The sequence below is a fragment of the Aegilops tauschii genome, chromosome 7, assembly GCF_002575655.3.
Source record: "Aegilops tauschii subsp. strangulata cultivar AL8/78 chromosome 7, Aet v6.0, whole genome shotgun sequence".
In the NCBI taxonomy this organism is placed as follows: Eukaryota; Viridiplantae; Streptophyta; class Magnoliopsida; order Poales; family Poaceae; genus Aegilops; species Aegilops tauschii.
Window position 1 is genome coordinate 501684522 of NC_053041.3, and position 13849 is coordinate 501698370.

At 46.8% G+C, this 13849-nt stretch overlaps 1 long non-coding RNA gene across 1 annotated transcript; it reads left to right on the forward strand.

The window, feature by feature from the left end:
- Positions 1-2812: 2812 nt before the first annotated feature.
- Positions 2813-4177, forward strand: LOC141026367 (uncharacterized). Its single transcript, XR_012188348.1, has 3 exons — positions 2813-2875; positions 2966-3045; positions 3891-4177. It is a non-coding gene; the product is annotated as an uncharacterized lncRNA (long non-coding RNA).
- The last annotated feature ends 9672 nt before the right edge of the window (positions 4178-13849 follow it).

A 13849-nucleotide genomic window follows, 5' to 3' on the forward strand; every position in this document is an offset into this window, starting at 1 on the left:
GACCCAAGTATTCTATCTACCGTGGGCCTGCCAAACTAATCCAAATCTAAAAGGTTGGGATGTCGTTTATGAAGTGCCGCCACGTGCTAGACTATCTCCCCCAAAGGAAGAGGATTATGAACCTCACATTAACCTAGACACATATGAAGGAGAATTCTTCCAAGAGACACGTCTTTCCAAAAAGCATTTCAAGAACCGCTATACTTCACCCCAAAACATTGAAGTAGACAGCGACAGTGAATCCGACATCACCCCAGAGGAGGAACAAGAAGAGCCGGAACAAGAAGAGGTTACTGCTGCGGATGACCTGTCATTGCTTGACCGATTACGTCAAGGTGGCCTTGCACATGTTGATGCCACTGAACCCTATGAGCCCGTCATTGATTATAGTGATGATGATGATTATGCATTTATTGATGATACTGATCGAGATTATTAGTAGTGTCAGGTATTAAATTTTTTAATGTTGTACTTGATGATGATACACTTAAGTGATACACATATTATTATTCATGTCGGTCTTTTTTTTATGTTGTACTAATTTTGTTTACTGTTTGTCATGGCAGGTGTTGAAAGATGGTGGGCGCTGGTCGGGAGCACGCCAAGGCCCCTTCTTCGTCGGCGCGTGGTCTGAGGTCTTCGATTCCAGACGTACCTCTCCGCCGAGCGTTGCTGGACAGGATGTCCACACCGCCGGGCCCTTCTTCGTCGACCGCGGTGCCCAGCAGGGGACGAGGTAGGAAGAGAGGAGGTGGGGCACGTGGTCGCGGGAGAGGAGGTAGGGTGACTGCTAGGGCACCTTCCTCGCCGCCACCCCCAGCTGTTTCACCCGAGCACGTGACTGCTAGGGTGGACTCGTCCGAGGAGGAGGCTACACGGACTCCGGTCCACGAGCCTCCGGTCCACGGGTCTTGGGCCCACGAGCCTCGGGTCGACTGGCCTTCGGCCCACGAGAGTTCGGCCCACGAGACCCCGGAGGAGCACACGTCCGGATGGGGTACCTGGCCGGATCAGCCCGAGGAGCCGAGTGGCCATGCTGATGATGGCGGGGAGCCGACTGATCTTGAGGAGGAGGGTGGCACCGTCTACCAGCGTGGTGCTACACGGCTCCCGTCCGTGCCGGCGACCCGCGAGCAGAGGTGGTTGATCTTCCCTGATGGGGAGAGGTACGTAAGTGCATTTAATATTTTTGTACCTTCTGCATTCACGTTTCTTGAAATAACTAATGCGTTGGCCTTGTCATGCTGCAGGGGTTCGGACCACCATCATAGTGTCCGCCGGCCCAACTCCATCCTTCGAGTTCTTTGCCGGCAAAACTTCCCGGGGTTTGTCACGTTGCCTGGTGAGGGTCGGCTTCCAGAGCTTGGGTTGAGCTGGGAGCACTACGTGGCTGCCCCAGCCCCGCCGGATGTCATTATCGACGGTGTCGTGTGCGACACGAGGGCTGACATGGTGATCAGGGCGTTCTGGGTAATTTCTCCTTTACACATTTCAAAATCTTCAACTAGCTAGTTATTAATTGTACTAATCAATATTGTCTCATTTGATTGCAGACATTCTACAGGTGTGAGGAGGGATACGAGGAGGACAGCGCAAATGTTATCCAGAACGTCTGCAAGCGCCTACTCCAGAACTTACGGCACGAGGCTCGGGTGCAGGCTGTTCGAGACTACTACGCCTTGCGTGGTATCAAGAAGACCAAGCCGGCGTGCCGCGATAAGTTCCTGAGTAAGGAGCAGTACATGAAGGTAATTCTTAAGGCCTTCTACTTAAGTTCCTTCATTTAGTAATTCTTAGCCGTAGCGCTCAAGTTTCTATTTGCTAACTTATAGGCGCCTCCGAGATGGTGTGCGGATCGGATGGATTGTTGGGAGGTGTTGGTCGATGAGTGGTGCTCACAAGAATGGCTAGCCCTCCACAACCAGGCCAAGGACAAACGTGCCCAAATGGAAGGTGTGCCACACCATCAAGGCAGCTCCAACTTATATCAGTTCGGGCGCAACTGGGTATGTGGTTTGCTTCATGATTCATGCAATTCATTCATCATGCTAGCTTGAGCCCTTTAATTACTAATTTTCATTGTTTCTCTCTTTCAGGCACGCCACAATAAGGCGGATAAGGTGCCAGAGGTGTACGACCTGTATGCCATGGCCCACACTGGTTCTTTCAAGAAAGTCAAGGCTTTCTCTCAGTCTGACCTCGATGATGCAAACAACTTCACCAACATCTCCTCCCACAACAAGCTCGTGAGATATAGAGATGAGGGGAAGGCGAGGAAAGGGGAGGACTTTAACCCGAGCCAGGGTCCCATTGATCCAGAGCTGGTGATGATATCTGGTGGCGGGAGGTCCCATGGCTCCATAGCCATTGGAGATGGACTTATCCGTTGTCCTAGCACTCTCCCGGAGATCAAGGCGCGCCAGTCGAGCTCCGCTCCTGAGATAAGGCCTCGTGAACGGCCAGTGCAACTCGCCATCAAGGTTAGTGATACGTACTCAGTTATCTTTCTCCATTACATTGTGTGCGCTTCCATCAATGATTACAAATGGTCATGTGAGTGGTGTTGCAGGATGCTATACACACTGAGAGAGATAGAACGGAGAAACTTCTGGTGGAGGCGGCGGAGAGGCAGCGGGAGATGGAGGAGAGGACGAGAAAGATGATGGAGGAGGAGAGGGCACGGAATGACATGCAGGCAAGGGCCATGTACGAGCTCCTTGTGGTAAGTTTCTTCTGCAGATTACTTGCTAGTCTTAACATTTGAGTCTCATTACTAACTAGTATGACTCTGTTCTGAAAACCAAATGTGCAGTCTGTGTGCGAGAAGTCCGGTCAGCCCGCTCCGCCGATGCCAGTGATTGCTCCTGGGAGCACGGTGAGTTTAGTTTGAATGGACATTACTTGGTAGTCTTAACATTTGTGTGTCATAATGCTAACGAGACATTGGAAATGATCTTTGGTGCAGCTTAACTCCAGAAATGCATCGCACGATCCTTCTCCAGGTAGCGGCACTAGCCACTCCGCTCCTACACCTCCCTGATCACGGTAAGTTTCTCTAGTGTTTTGCTTAACAAATGCATAAAGACCTAGACTTAGCTTTATTTCCTCCAATATGCTTACCATAATGACCTAGAGTTAGCTTATTTTCCTCCAAAATGACCCATTCTACCTAGGTTAGCTTATAAATGATGCAGTTCATCCAAGTTAGCTCAAAAATGACCCATTTTACCTAGATTAGCTCCTAAATGATCCATTTTACCTACGTTAGCTTTAAAATGGCCCATTTCACCTAGGTTAACTCCAAAATGACCCATCTTACCTAGGTTATCTCATAAACGATCCATTTCAACTAATTTAGCTCATAAACGATCCATTTGACCTAAGTGAGCTAAAAACAATCCATTTCACCTAAATTAGCTCTTAAATGATCCATTTCACCTAAGTTAGCTCAAAAAGATCCATTTCAACTAAATTAGCTCTAAAATGACCCATTTTACGTAGATGAGCTCCTAAATGATCCATTTTACCTACGTTAGCTTTAAAATGACCCATTTCACCTAGGTTAGCTCCAAAATGACCCATTTCACCTAGATTAGCTCCAAAATGACCCATTTCACCTAGGTTAGCTCCAAAATGACCCATTTCACCTTACTTAGCTCAAAAACGATGCCCTTCACCTTAGTTAGCTCATAAACGACCCATTTCAACTAAGTTAGCTCATAAATGATCCATTTCAACTAAGTTAGATCATAAACAACCCATTTCAACTTAGTTAGCTCATATATGATCCATTTCACCTAAGTTAGCTCATAAATGACATATACTTCTTGTTCTAGTCTTCTTCTTGTTCTAGTCACCTATTTCTAACTTTCTTATTTACCATTTTGCAGATTTCATTCACTTCATGGAAGCTAGCTTGCTATGATGGAGTGCTTGCTTTTCCTTTGATGAAACTTTGCATTGTATGTAGCTTGTTATGATGGATGGAACTATGTGATATGGATCATTGCATCTAACTTGCCATGTTGATGAAACTTTGCATTGTAATATATATATGGATGGAACTATGTGTATGGATGGAACTTGCTTATGTATGAACAATGTGTATGGATGAAACTGATGTGATATGTGATATGAAACTTATGTGCTGGATATGTGATGGATATGTGATATGAAACTTATATATTTTCTGTGCAAATTGTGGGATTTAATAAAAAACAGAAAAAACAGACAATATGTAGGCTCTTTGCCGTCTGCCACCGACGGCAAAGAGCTCTTTGCCGTCTACCGCGGACGGCAAAGAAGCCACGTGGCAGCCAACTGTGCTTCCTGAGAGCTGACCCATTTGGTCAGTTTGCCTACAGTGGCAGACGGCAAAGAACCTGCACTTTGCCATCAGTGGCAGACGGCAAAGAACCTGCCATCTAGTGACGTGTAGATGACATCATAAGGCGGACGGCAATGACCAGAGAAATTTTGCCGTCCGCGGCGGACGGCAAAGGTCTGCCGTTAGCCACTTAACGGACTGACAGCGCAATTATTGCCGTCCGCCCTCTTTGTCGTCCGCCGCAGACGGCAAAGAGCCTTTGCCATCCGCCGCCAGGAAGCAGACGGCAAAGCAGCTGTTTACCGTAGCCTTCTTTGCCGGAGCCTTTTGCCGTCCGCGGCTGACGGCAAAGGTCTTTGCCGTCCGCCGTGGCAGACGGCAAAGTAGCTGTTTCCTGTAGTGCTTGCTTCGTTTTGAAATCCACCAAATATTTAATGGTTGTCTTGAGTACTGCTTGTGATTGTGCTGTTTGCTTCCTCAACATGTCAACTTCATCTCTAAGTGCAGAAGCAGAATCTCTTTCTACCACTAGTTTAGCCTCTAGAGCATCAGCAGTTGGCAATTCATAATGCGCGATTGGGCCGGTGCCACTGCTGTGGGGTGATGCAACGTCCATGGGGACCTCGCTCTTTGATCTTGGGCTAACCTGTTTTGCCATTAAAGTTCCGATTGGATTCAGAAAAGTTGAAGTTAGCAAAACATCTCAAATGGGAGTTATAACATCAAACTAGTTAAACAAACAAGGAATTAAAGAGTTTCAATTGGATGCTGAAAAGTAGTTATTAACATCATTGTAACCCGCTGTTGCAGCAGCAAAGCAATTAAACAAACAAGTAGATATTTAAGTTAAGGCAAACAGGTAATTCTTAACAGTAAGTATCAAACACATAGATAGGCGCAGTCTACAATATGATTAACAGGATGTGCCATTATGTAATCAGTAGCAAACTAAACTAAGCCAAGCAACATAATTGAACAATTGTGCAATAAGTGGCTAACTAAAATTCCAAGAAGCAGGTAACTAAACTTACGCTAGTTCTTTGTACAGGCACACTGCAACTTCTTTTTCGGTTACAAGGTTGTACGAAGGAGTCCATAGCATCAAGTGCTTGGATACGCAGTCCCAATACTTCTTTCTTCCCACACTGCTTGGGTAAGTCGAATGGTTAATCTGGTAAGATGGTGCGTCCTTGATATGTTATATGAGGACGTGTAGTCAGACTAGTTGTAGCCAAACACGTCACACTGGCTTTTACTGTATATTTCATGTGATTACTTTTGGCATATCGAGATCTAAGCAATCTACAATAGGATGAAAAGACTGGCATCCTTCACATTATTGGCGAACTCAGTTCATAGAAACAAGCAATTCAACCATTCTGTGGGTAAATCAAAAGCGCCACTGCAATATTTTTCACTATCCAATCATACACACAAAAGGTGACGCCACCATAGGGGCTGGTATGGGCGGCCACCTCAGGTGGCTGGAAAGTGTGCACCTAGTTTGAGTCGTCCAGGTTGGCCCACGCTAGTTTTGTTCGTCCCAACACACGAGCAGGCAATGTAAAAAATGAAGAAAAATGTTTCAATTTGGATGGGCCAATAACATAAGTGCAAGGCAGGCCCTATAGCAGGCTCGCGGCCCAAACGAGCGCCTCCCATATCGATCGACAGCAGGAAAAATCCCAATTCATTCGCTCCAGCCTCCAGTCTAGTTCGCTCCTAACCAGCCGCCGGTGGACACACCCATACAACACTTCCTCGCGCCCTCGTTGGAGGGCGGTCGCCGGGCTTCAAGCGAACGTAAGGACAAGAAGATGAAGATCCAACCCTGGGTGTAGCCTGCGTGGGAGGCAGCGACGGCAGCACGGGCATGGCATCGAGCTTGCGCAAACGGACAGTCGCAGCTTGCAACAGTAGCATGCGCAACGAGCAGGTACATCGCATCCCTGATTATATCTAATTCAACTCTTCAATTTCTGGCCAATAGTTAAACCTGACGGTGTTGTAAAAATGCATGTATGTAGGGAATCTATGAGAATATGAAACCAATTTCTACTTATTTTATAACTCCCCCAATCACTACTGAACTGACTGAATCTGATGTATCTAATCAAGTTTCCGGTGCAAACATACAAGCCCATGTTGTTCTTGAGCCTGAAGTGTCTAATGAACGGACTGCTAATGAAGGATTTGATGCAAACATTTTACATGCTCCTGGTGATGAACATATAGTGTCTAATGAGGGATCTAATGCAAGCATTTTGCAAGCTCATTGAAGGATTTAGTGTCTAATGATGATCTACTATGTTGAGAGAGACAGATATTTGCAGGCATTGATGACAAGCAAATTATAGTGCATTTTCATAGCTTGTGGAAACGTCGAGGCCATCTACCAGAAAGTCCCCGTATCATGACAAGATAGCATAAATACTTTTCTAATCTGTTGTTTGAAACTATTGCCATAGTTTTGCATGATAGATATATTGATATGCAGTTTGCGCACTGGTTATACGTGCAATTACACTTCGATATTTTCAGCCAGAGAACGAATAATTCAAGTAGGTACAAACCATGTTTGTAGTCCTTGTACACCATGTTGCATTTTGTGTTTTTTGGTGCTTGCATCATTTAGTGTTTATAATATGAACTACTTTGGATCATTAGCTGGTTTTCAAAGTGCATGTAGCTTCACATTTCTCAAGTTATGTTGATTTCCGGAGTGCAAGTGCCGTCGTATTTTTTAAGTTAAATGTTCGCCCCTGGTAACTTGAATTCGTGGATCAGCCACTTCACACAAATCATACACGAATGCCAGTACGAATTAAATAAAATGCAGGGACTTATGCTAGCTCGTTGTACAGGCTCACTGCAGCTCTGCTTGCGCTTGGGATGTTCCATGTACAAGTCCATGTTACCACTTGCTTGGATGTGCAGGCCTTGTGCTCCTTGCATCCCCCCCTGCATTTTTGACACGGCGAATGGTTGATCAAATAAGAGGAATCGACCTTGATGTTGTACCGGAGGACATATACTTACAAGGTTATACGGGTGTGCAGGATGTGTACCAGATCCCGTAGCGCCGTCATGCTTCGCTAAAAAATGGATTTGCTTGTTTCAGATGATATCTCCAGAAGAAATAAGAGTTAAAGTCAGAGTTGCATAGGCGTGTAAGCTAAGAGAGCATTGAAAGGATATCCAAACATCGTCGGAACAGTGCATAAGGGAGTGATGTGTGGATACCTAGTTCGGGCCGGCGTTTGGGCATGCTCGCCAAGCTAGAGTGCGGGTCACTTCAGAGCCGTTGAGGGTGATGCGCTGGCATTGGCTGGCCGCACACGGATGCAAATCTTGAGTGGCAGCGGAGCGCTACGATGCGGTGGACAAGACCATTGGTGAAGCCCCAACGGCCTCGGGGGGCGGAGGTGCGACGATGTGCTCGGTGAAGTAGCCCCGGTGAGCTGGGAGACGGCGTCAGTGAAGCGCACCCGATGCGGTAGAACTCGGTGTCTGTGAGGCACCTCGGTTGCGGCGGCCGACGTTGTCCGTGGACCACTCAGTGCGGTGGATGAGGGCGTAGATGAGGTAACTCCGGTGCGGTGGTGAAGCGCGACCGTCGTCTTCGTCGTCGTCGTCCCGCACAGAGGTGGGGAACGGTGGGGAAAGAGACGAGACAAGGGGTGATTCGAGGGTTGGCGGCAAATTAGGGATTTGAGCAATCTAGGCGCGGAAGGGGACGGTGGAGAAGAGAGATTTTGCAGGGCTGGAATTGGGGCCGCCAGATATTTCAATCCGAAACGTGGAAGCACGAACTTATATTGTCGTCGTCCTTTTTTTGGGGGGGGGGTGGGTGGCTGGGTGCTACGCGTCCGTCCGACACACGCGACCACCCCGACAGGACTATACTTCGGTGCCTTAAGGCACCTGCCTTTGTGTCCATGACATGTGGGGCCAACAGGTGGCTGGCCCACATGTCCGTGACCCAAAGGCAGTTGCCTTTAAGGCACCGAAGCATCGTCCACCCCGACACGACCCTGGTCTGCCTGGTGCGCCTACATTTGAGAATGCAAACGAATCTTCTTTCATTTGCAAACGAATCTGTATGTATTACCATGCCCGTGTTTTCCTTGCAATAATTAGTCATTCGAAACGAGATACTCCATCCGTTCACTTTTGTAAGTCATTTCAGACAACATAAAATGAACTGTTTTGCACATTGTCTGAAATGTCTTCATGGTCTTATAAAAGTGAACAGAGGGAGTACTATAAATTAATTAATGAGGAGTTATTTGAAAAAAAATCGAAACGGTACCCACGCTAACGTGGATTAGAGTGTGTGTCACATAATTAGTTATTTGAATTAGAGTGTGTGTCACGTAGTTAGTTATTTGAATTAGAGTGTGTGTCACGTAGCGATCTCCAATTCTAACGTGGATTTCGCATTTCACTGTATCCACGCTACTTTTTTAATACAAATTCATATGTATATGATGAACACCATGGTAGTGAGAAAACTTTTGGATGGATTCAAACATATGACCTACAAAATAGCACAACAAACTGAGTCAATGTCAACTTTTCGAAACTTAGTATGGCACGAATTCGAAATAATTACCCGTATGCCTGGTCCTCGGTTCAAATCTTACAATGTACACCGAATTGAAACATCGATATTAAGTCTCGTACTATGTACATTCAAATGTTGTTTTCAGACCCCCCCCCCCCCCGCACAAACGCTACATACTTCCTGTATCGGTCAATCTTCCTCTCCTAACCACCTTAGGAAGCTATCGATTTCCAACACACGTTCATTCTTTCTCTCCATTTTTCGATCTCTAAGTCTCTCAACTACACAACCCCTTTTTCCACTCTGTTACCAAATGTATTTACCTCACACACCCGCCATTGCACCCCATGCCGAGCTCTCTCTCTCTCCCCCCTCTCCCTATCACCCTCTCGCGCTAAATACATGCATTGCCTATCTAGCCCCCCAACCTCTCATGCGCACGCACACACGTTGTAAAGCTAGGTCACTCCCTCGAGACTGTCTCACTCTTTCTTCCGCACGGCGGGCCACACTCGCTCAATCTCGCTCTCTTTATCTGAGTCTCGTTTAACCTCGTTTTCTTTCACACAAAAATGATATATCTCCCTGTTCGGGCCTCGATCGACACACTCTATACTCTCTCACGCAGATTGTCTATCTAGGTCAGTCCATCCAAGCCGCCGCCACTCTTTCGACCTCATGGTGGGCCATGCTCACTCAATCTCTCTCTCTCTCTGTATGTCTCAATTGACCTCGCTCTTTCTCGGACAAAAACGATATATCACCTTGTTTGAGCCCAATTCGACCTATTCACATTGTATAATCTCTCACGCACATCGTCTATCTAGGTCACTCTCTCTAACCCGTCTCACTCTTTCGATCACACGGCGACCCTATGTGATCGGTTGACCTTGCTTCCTCCCACGCACAAAATATATCTACACCTCTGTGACTGGATCATCTCTCAAGCTTTATCTTACAGCCCTCACGCTTGCCAAAAAGCTCAATCGGACAATATCTCTCCAGAGCATATATATTTGTTCAATGAATGTCAGACCACACTCACTTTGTCTCTCTATCTATATGTCTCTCGATTGACCTCGCTTTCTCACACCGTATCTTCCACGCATTGAAGCTACTACCTCTCCATCCCTCGCAAAGCCGGAGCTATTTACATTGCGAGGGGCACTCCAACCTTGGATTAATTTGTGTAGGCATTTATTCCGGTCGGTTTAGATTATATTTTCGTTGCATTCGGTGCACAACTACTCCAAACACCGTTGCAACCCACGCAACTCCCCTAGTTGATTTCCCTCTGGCTCGGTCATCACTCTCTCGCACGTCCTTTCTCGCCTTCAACGTCGCACCATGGTATTATTGAAAAAACTATGTTGTTCTCTTTAATTATTATAAATAAGCTACAAAACTACACACCGATAGTCCACTTGGAATGGAACAAATTTCGACCCACAAATTAAAGTGCTACAAACTACACACCGAGGGGCCCACATGTCATGAAACAAATTTGGACCCATATACAAATTAAAAAATAAAGGACGAGGATCGAACATGCGACCGGGCCTTCAAGCCGCACGTCAATAGGCAACATACGTAGAATAGCAATGTTTGTTGTACCCCCTTTGTTCACATAATGTTTTTAGATTACCACAGCCTAATTAATGGATAACATGTAATATTATTTTTAGTACTATTCGCCTTCACTTACCGTGGGTTCCATGTGTGCTCTCTCTCTCTCCTCCCCTTCTGCGTTTAGATGCACGGGGGGCAAACAGGAAGAACTCGCGGGCGATGTTGCCGTTGACCATATCTGGACGCGTTCACAAGTCACGGCACCAGTTTCACGTACTAGCAGCACTAGTCAGTGTGTACGTGCAATGCACGTTAATTTGGAAGTATATTAAGTGCATGCGGATATTAACTACTAGGATATTATTTGCGTGTTGTCATGTGATTAGCACTATTTTTGGCATGAAATTAACTGCACGCTAAACGTGTTGAGCGCTCGACATTGAAGCAGTCTAGGTCGTTGGATGACAAGGAATACATGTGGCTTGATGACGTTTTATATTTAATTTGATACGGCTCTAGCAGAACATTCAATCGATCAAACCATACATTTCGTTCAGTTTGACTCTGACTTTAAATTATATGACGATCGATATAAAATAAACGGAAATGATAAACGTTCGGATTTTAAGCATGGCAATCCGAACGTTTTTCATGGCAAATTTAAATTACGCGGCGGCGGCGGGGGCGTCTCGCGGTGGGAAGCGGCTCCTCTGCCGTGCTCTGTGTGTCGTTGGGCCACTGACCGACGGCGACGGCGGCGTCTTGCGCCATTGTTGGCGTACTCCTGGACGTTGGCCTAGCTTCAAGGAAGGCCAAAATGTTCTGGACTTCGGAGCGAGTCAACTGGCGGGAGGAGGCGACTGGCGTTGGTCCAAGGAAGCGGTCGACGACGGCCATCCATGCCACAAAGGGGGGCACTGGCACCCGCGCGGGGACAGGCGCTGTCAACGGCGCGGCGGAGACATTCGTGTGCACGGGCACCGGCACGGGCGTGCATGTCAGTGCACGCGCAGGCGCACACTGGCAGGTGCACGGCACCGGCACGGGCATGCGTGTCAGTGCACGGGCAGGCGCATGCGCTGGCAGGTGCACGGGCGCGTGAAAGTCGGCGGGGACCTCGTGGAACCCCGTGGGATCAAGATCGGCAACAATGTGCGGCTCCCAGCCCATCAATGCCACGGGGATGGGAGCTGGCGCAGTCGGGGCGACGGGAGCCGGAACGGGAGCGGGGACAGGCGCGGCATCTTCCCGCAAGGCCAGTTCAAGCTCGTCCCAAAGCGCCTTTTGTTCCTGAGACTCCGGCTGGGTGTCTACCTCAGGAAACTGGAACACTAAGGGCAGACCATCGTGATGCGGCATGGCGTACGTTTAGGTCAGGCTAGTTGGAGGTAGATGACAGGAGAATCGGAGAGGAAGAGAGAGGATTGTAGCGATACCGGGTAGTGCGGGGTTGATTTTAAACTGCGGCACCGGCGACATTAAAAGTGGGAGCAGTTGGGACGACGGTGGGCGGCGGAGCCTGGTCAATGGGCTCGCCTCCCGGTGAGCCTGCACAGCGGTCTGCTCGCACGCCTCCCTGATAGCCGGCGCAGCGGTCTGCTCGCACGCCTCCCATCGACTCACACGCTTGCTCGGACGGCACCTGTCGATGAGAAGCGGGGACTCGTGGCGGCACGTAAACACCCACGTTTTCAATAGTGAAAGCGTTCGCCTTAACGTGACAGGTCTTTGTTCCAAAATACCTTGGCTCTTCATTTGTGCAACTTGTCATAAGCAGCTTGTCTCAAATTGAAGAAAAAACTTACGAAGTAATATTTGTGCCATATCACGTGACCATGCTTAGTTTCAAGAATTTATGCTCACTTTTGGATTTTCTGAAATTTAAGATCCAGGATTCGTAACAATATCATAACCTGCATCATGCAATAAAATTTCAAGCCGTACATCTGTCATGTTGTATTTCTTAAGAAAGGGTTTGGTCAAACATTTTGCTTAGTTAGACTTCAGACAAGTTATATATGCAGAGTAAAAGGATAATCCCTCCGTACCAGTGCATTGCCTGATATATTAACTCAAGTACTAGGCACAAACAAACGGGCTCAATTCTGTGCTCATCCTGGTGTAGTAGTAGTAGTACTAGGCAATGCAGTTGACGGGTGACCTTGACGAGCGGCGATCGAGGGAATTGAACCGTGCTCGGCACGGTAGGTAACGTTGTCTAGTTACTAAAGCATCCCTCCGTTGTTCATCGGTAGTCATTATTGACCGGGGACATGAGGGGAATTTCCTAGGGCTAGAATTCTGGCCGCTAGATATTTCGACTTGAAACGCTGAGGCTCGTCTGGTTCGGCTTGCCTAATGTGCGTACCGCGCACGCGACCGAAGGACACGAGCCCGTTTTTTTAGGATCAACACGAGCCAAGGTCTGGCTGGTACGCCGTTGGGTCCTACCATTCTAGAATATGAAAGGAACCTTTTAAATTGCCGAACGAATCTATGTGTATTACAATACCAATATTTTCCTTGCAAATACTAATCTCAATGTGGTAATTGATTTATGATGAGTTGTTGAATTAGAGTGAGTTTGTGATGTAGTGATCTCAACGTGGATTTCACATTTCATGGTATCCCTAGTAAGTTTTCCAATGCAAATTCAAATTTAAAAGATGAACAATATGGAGGTGAGAAAACTTTGTATGTATCAAGCATATGACCACACACACACACAGGACACACACGCACGAACACAACAACAATCCAATAAGTATAGTGCATCTATTTTTCCAAACCATGCATGTATGACACGAATTCAAAAATACTCCTTCTATTCCTAAATATTAGTCTTTTAGAGAGTTCAACAAGTGACTACATACGGAGCAAAATGAGTGAATCTAGACTCTAAAATATGTCTATATACATCCGTATGTGCCAGTCCATTTGAAGCCTCTAAAAAGACTAATATTTAGGAACGAAGGGAGTAAAATGTAAGACATCCATGGTCCTCAGTTCAATATTTAAAATGAACATGAAACTGAAACATGAATATTAAGTCTAGTACTATAGTACATGCAAATGTTGTGTTTAGGCGGAGCTATGATTGTCGGGGGTCAACCCCTCGACCTTAGATAAAATTGTGGAGCTCTCTTTAGGGTTGTTTAGATTATATTTGTCCCCACCCTCCCAACCACCGATTGGTTGTGCACCCCCACCCCTCCTTCCCTGGAGAATATCATGTGCCCCCATATCCTTAGATGCTATATGCCGATACGAGTTGCTTGCAGCTTGTAGATATGAGATATAGCAGCTCACATGATGTGTCTTAATATTTTTGCAGGAAACCTTGATGAGTTTGAGAATTGCACACAATTTGTACAAAAACTACTTAG